A 5,982-nucleotide genomic window follows, 5' to 3' on the forward strand; every position below is an offset into this window, starting at 1 on the left:
GATAACCAAAATGGTATGTAGTATATGGATATAGGAGGGAAACCTTATCCTGGTAACGCTACGGATGTGGCCCGCTTTGTAGAATAGTTACAAATGTTGTGACTTGCTACAGATGGTCTGATCCTGATCATTCATGCGGAGACATGCGAGCAGGGGCGTTCTATACAAAGGAGTTTGTATAAGACCGGACCACGAAGTGTTATAGTCTCGTTATATAATGTCGTTCTTGACAGAGGCATCACTTCACTAGGATAACCATAGGTAACATGACCTCAATCCTGAGTGAGTTGAGAACTCTTGCCTTTGAGGGCGATCCTTTGATTTGCATGGGTGCGAGTGGCCAGATTGCCGACTCAAACCTACCATTTTGGGGATTCGTTTGATTTGGGAGCTGGGAACTCAGCTACGCAAGATGGAATTCACTCCTTCCTCGAAGTAGGGGTAAGTAGATAGATTGTTCCCTTAAAGGCTGATTCCGACTTGAAGATGTGGCGCCACATACCTTCTTATGGCCCGAGAGGTGTCCACACATAGTAAGACTATGTTGTATTGTTTATTAGAGGGATCGGTGGTACTTAAGGAGTTAGATGTAATTATAGGAGCAAAACGGTAAATTGGCTCAACTATACTTACAAGCATCTGTGAAGGGTTATCGTACTATTGATTGGTTATATCCGATAGACATAGAAATATATTTTTTATGAGAAGAGTGCAGCTGTCGGTCTTTATGGAATGCATGGCAGTTAACGGATGGTGGATCTCGTGGCTAAAGAGTTTAGCCAGCTATTCATGTATCATTGGAGCTTCGAACCACAGGTCCATAAGGTCCCCTTGGTATCTCAATGGATTCAAGTTGAAAATCAGGTTTTGGGTCAGCTTGAAGTGTTCAAATTGACAAGAAAAGTTTGATTATATATGATATGATTGAACTGGTCAATTATATATAATATAGTTGACATGATGTATGAGATACATTAATTGGAGGAAAAGGATATAAATATGATTTATATCTAGTGGAGGAGAAAAGGACTATGGTTCATATGTTGCATATGATGTGATATTAAACCATAGGTTATAAATATAATATGATTATATTTATTTTTTAATTTAAAAATTATAAGATAATTGTTGGCGGTTTTTTCTCCATAACTGCATGAGATAGTAGGAGATTGCAATCAGTTTTCATAACTAAAGGATAAAATGAAAATAGTTTTCATTTTGCAAAGGATCAGATAATTGCGTCACGATTGAGTACACTGCCCCTCGCCTAGCAAACCGAGAGCATAAACTATAGCTCAAAGTTTACTAAACGATCGTGTACACGCGTGCTTTTCCTAAACGATCGCATAGAATTTGCTAAACAATCGTGCGCACGGAGTGATTTTACTTAAAGATCGTTTAAACGATCAGGCCCCTTTTACTACACGATTGCGCACCTTTTACTAAACGATCAAGCATCCGTCTATGTGTATATCTCTCACTTGCTTGGTCGTGGTAAACAATCGTTCCTTCTACTAAATCAAACAGAGGCCACACCTCCTGGATTCTCACTCCGAGAATACTGAGGTTTCCGAGTGGTTGTGTCGTCCTTTGCTGCCTGTTTGTGGAAGACCGTTCGGTGGTAGACGACAGTGTGATTTGGTGGACGATAGGCTTGATGATCTCAACGACAACGAGATTGGCTAGATTGACGAGAGTGAGATTTAAAGCGAAGAAGGGTTCTTCAACTGGTATGTCTCTCATCCCTTTATTGTTTAATTTTTTAAGCATGTCGTAATTTGTTTTTAGATGCATAACTCATATATTGGAGTGTGAATGCGTTGTTTCTATCACAATGAGTTTGGAACGATCTTGCTTTCGCTCAGAGGTACTCTTTGATAAAAGTTCCCTCACTATCGAGCTATAATGGTGTAACTCGATAGTTAACGAATACTGATTAATTCGGTCTAAAAAGTTTTAGCCAATTAATCTTAATTGTTGGAGCTCATGATCTGTAGGTCCATAAAGTTCCTCTACTAGCTCGTAAAACATGAACAACTTGAATTAATAAATTGAGTGAATTTGGAATGATATCAATTTGAATTTCAATTTGAAAATGTTCAAATTGAAATTAGGGTTTGAGTTTGAATAAGTTCAATTTCAAATTAGGGTTTGTATGATTATATTTGATATAATTAACGTTTAATTTATTGAAATTAAACAAAATTGGAGAGTTTATAATATTTAAATGTTGATTTAAATATTAATTACATGAATATGATTCATGTTTAAAATTAGGTGTGTGATCAATTTAATATTTGATATTAAATTAATTAATTAAATAAATATGTTATTTCCAATTTTAATCCAATTTAAGAAATTGGATTTTGTTTTTTAAAATTTGATTAATTATGAATTAATCAAATCAGATTTTAATTAATTAAAGAATTAATTGAAAAATGAAATTAAAATTTGGAAAATTAGGAGAAAGTGGGTTTTTCCCACATTTTCTCCATGCATGAGGTGTTCTTCATGCATACACACACAAATCCCACTCACACTTGCAACTTGGAGCTAGCAATTTGGTTGCTAGTGAGTGCTTGCATGGTGTAGAGTGATAAAATACTCTGAATTAAAGAGGAAGAGGGAATGTTGTGGGCTAAAAGATGAGTTTCTGATCTCATTTTTCTTTCCCTCTCAAAACCCAGAAAAATTACTTTACAAATTCACTCAAAACTAAGTTTCACCACTTAAATTTAAGGCTGAGAATAGTAGAGAAGATCTCTTGGTGATACATGATTGATTTGGAGCTGAATTGGAGTGAAGAGCAGCTTGGAATCTAGAGAATTCATCGTAGGTATGAAACTTGAAACCCTATTGTGTTGATTTTCTGAAATAACATGCTTTAGAACTCAAATTAAATATAATTAGAGTGCTTATTGATTATGTTTGCTTCTATTGCATGCTTGTGTATTCCATCAATTGGTATCAGAGCGTGATTTAAGCAATCAATTAGTGTTAATTTGAGTTTTGGTGGGTGAATTTCTAAGATTGCATGTTTTGTGAACTGATATGTTGTTTTCTAGCTTTTGGCATTAGATTTCTCTTTGATTTTCAAGTTAAATTGGTAAATCGGCTCTTGTTTGATGAGCTTACATGTGTACTCTAGAGTCTGTAATTTATTTGGAGTCATTAGAGTCTGAATTAGGTTGTAATTTGGAGATTGAAGCAAGCAAGGTCGAGGAGAAATTTCTGCAGAATGGCTTCTCTCCAGGCAGCCTTGAATGTTGCCCTTGAGCATTGCAACGCTGTTCTTCGTGGCTTCCCAGATCGTGGTGATTTTCACGCAGCGTTGCAACGCTGGGATGAAGCATCATGATGCTGTTCATCCTAGCTCATCGAGGAAACCAGTTTTTCAACTGAGCGTCGAGCGTCGATCATCGTGACGCGAGTTGAACTAGACGAGCAATGAGGATCGAGGACTAAACTGGCTTTCTAAGTGAGGACGATCGAGAAGGGTCAGTTTGACTAATTTTCTTTAGTTTCAGTCTAGTTCAGTCCCAATCTGGTCCGATTCAACCATTTTTTGACCGGTTCCACCAATTTTGATGTCTTGGAGGTCCGGTTCGAGCGGTGCGGGCCAGGTTTGGGTCGGTTCGAGTAGTTCTACACCTTTTTAAAGCTATTTTTGGACCAGTTTTATAATAATTTAGTTATTATGCTTGCTTAGGATGCCAAAGTTGGACCATATCAGGGTTATTCAAATAATTATGCATGTGATGTATGTTGTATTTAAATTTAAACATGTTTGTGCATATAGTATGCCATTTAGATTTAAATCCCACCATAGGAAGCATGTTACATGCATCATATATATGTTATAAATTGTTATAATATATAGAATGCATGTATAGGGTTTCAAGTATTTAATATAATTGTTATATTAAATTGGAATGCCTTTGATGTATGTTGTGGATGTAATAGCATATCTAATATTTTATAAGTTGTTATAAAATTGAGTGTGACATTAAAATCCATAACAAAGATAAGTTGCATGCTCACGTAAGTTAATCACTCCTTTAATAAGTTAAAATAGGTCAACATCTTGTAAAACGTGGTTACAAACTCAACTGATATATAATTCTGTCTAAGGGTGGAGGTACTTAAGTTGACGGTCTACGGAACACCTCCTACCTGGGGATTATGGCTGAATAATTGAGCGTTGTTAACCAGTTTTATACGCATACGTGAGCGGTGTAAGGTAATTAAACGGTTTATCACCTAGACATCATAGGTTTAAAATCCATTTATAAGTGTTATACTTGGATAAACCACATAGACTTAGGGTTGTTTAATTAGCCGAAATGAACCTAAGTATAAATATACACATTTTAATAATAGAACACTTCAGTGGGAGTTTAATAACATATATGATAAAGTTATTAGAACACTTCAATGGGAGATTAATAACATATAAGATACGTTATTAGCTCTCACGTCCTTACAAGTTCACAATCGAGATTTAAGTAGTACTTCGTGTCACTCTAGGAGTGACCTCCACCAACAATCGACCGCCACCGTCTCTCCCTCGGAGTGTCATCCCTCACCGTCAATTGCCCAACCGTGTCGGCATCTCCTCACATCGAATTTAAACCGAACGCGCGGGAGGTTCCTTGTCGCTCCAGTTTGCAGATGCCGCACCACTTTTCGCCGTTCTTGCAGGTCGTTCATGGAGTCATTCTGCCATGCCAAACCCATCGTCCCATCGTTTAGTTGTTGTCAGTCTGTGTGTCGTAAACCCCTTTTGCTTGCTAGAATATTTGGATTTTGGTAAGTAAGGCCTTCTTCTTTAAGATTCGATGAATTCCCTTTAGATCTTGGTTAGTTTTGAATGCCTATCAATTTTTGGCATGGATTTTGATGTTACCCACAATGTTTCGGAGTTTAGATTGAAATTTCAAGCAACAAATTGAAGCTTCTTGGCGCATTCGATATTGAGGCTTTTTTTTTTAACAAGCTGTCCAACACTGTTAAGGATATTTTTGGTAAGATTTGGGTAAGTTATTTGGGGATTGTTGAAATGAGTTTTTTTTTTTTAATTGGCCCAGAAATTGAATTTGAACGTTGTATTTCGTTATTATTTGTAAATATTTCTGGTCATTTAAAATAATTCTTCTAATAATATCAATATAAATTGTAATTATACTATCTAAGCAAATGGCGCCTGTAGCTCAGTGGATAGAGCGTCTGTTTCCTAAGCAGAAAGTCGTAGGTTCGACCCCTACCTGGCGCGTTTATTGCAATTTTTAATAGTTTTCCTTAATTTTGTCAATTATTAAAGATATCTCATTTATTTAACGAGAAAATAACTTAAGTTTATTTCTGCTGACACGATACTATATGTGCATATCAATTGAGAAGTTTCTTTCTGAAGGAGATGATTGCAAGTAAAGAATCTACAAAGGAAAAACAACTGAACTAGAGTTCCATTCTTCCCAAAGGCAGGATGTTCTTGGTGGAAGGTTTAACATGATACGACATGGTGTCCTTTAAAATATTTTGGAAGGTTGGGTTGGGTGGGGTTTTTCGAGATTATTTGGGACGTATTTATTTGGTTGGATTCAAAATTGTCTCAATATGTTAGGAGATTAACATTCTCGAAGCTATGGCTATTTGTGAAAAATTAGATAGTATTTGTTCTAGCAAGATTTCTAATATCACCATTGGGTTTGATTGTTTTGAAGTTGTTCATCTCCTTAATAATAAATCTATTAACCTCTCTAAGGTGTCATTTATTTATTGGAGAGATTAAGTCCATGTCGGTATTTATGTGAAGCTTTGTTACAAATTTCTGGTCCCTCAAGGGAGTGAACTTTAATCGTTAGGTCTGATGAGTTGCAATTCTGAAAATAAATTGTGTTTTGCTTGATCGCTCCCACGTAACTTCTTGGAATTTGCTTGTTAGTAATCGACTCATCTTGATATTTGGCTGCTACCTTCAAT

At 36.1% G+C, this 5,982-nt stretch overlaps 1 non-coding gene across 1 annotated transcript; it reads left to right on the forward strand.

Moving 5' to 3' along the window:
- Window positions 1–5,199: 5,199 nt before the first annotated feature.
- On the forward strand, window positions 5,200–5,272 carry TRNAR-CCU. Its single transcript has one exon. It is a non-coding gene; the product is annotated as a tRNA-Arg (tRNA).
- The last annotated feature ends 710 nt before the right edge of the window (window positions 5,273–5,982 follow it).

Source organism: Benincasa hispida, chromosome 7 (assembly GCF_009727055.1).
Source record: "Benincasa hispida cultivar B227 chromosome 7, ASM972705v1, whole genome shotgun sequence".
NCBI classification, from domain to species: Eukaryota; Viridiplantae; Streptophyta; class Magnoliopsida; order Cucurbitales; family Cucurbitaceae; genus Benincasa; species Benincasa hispida.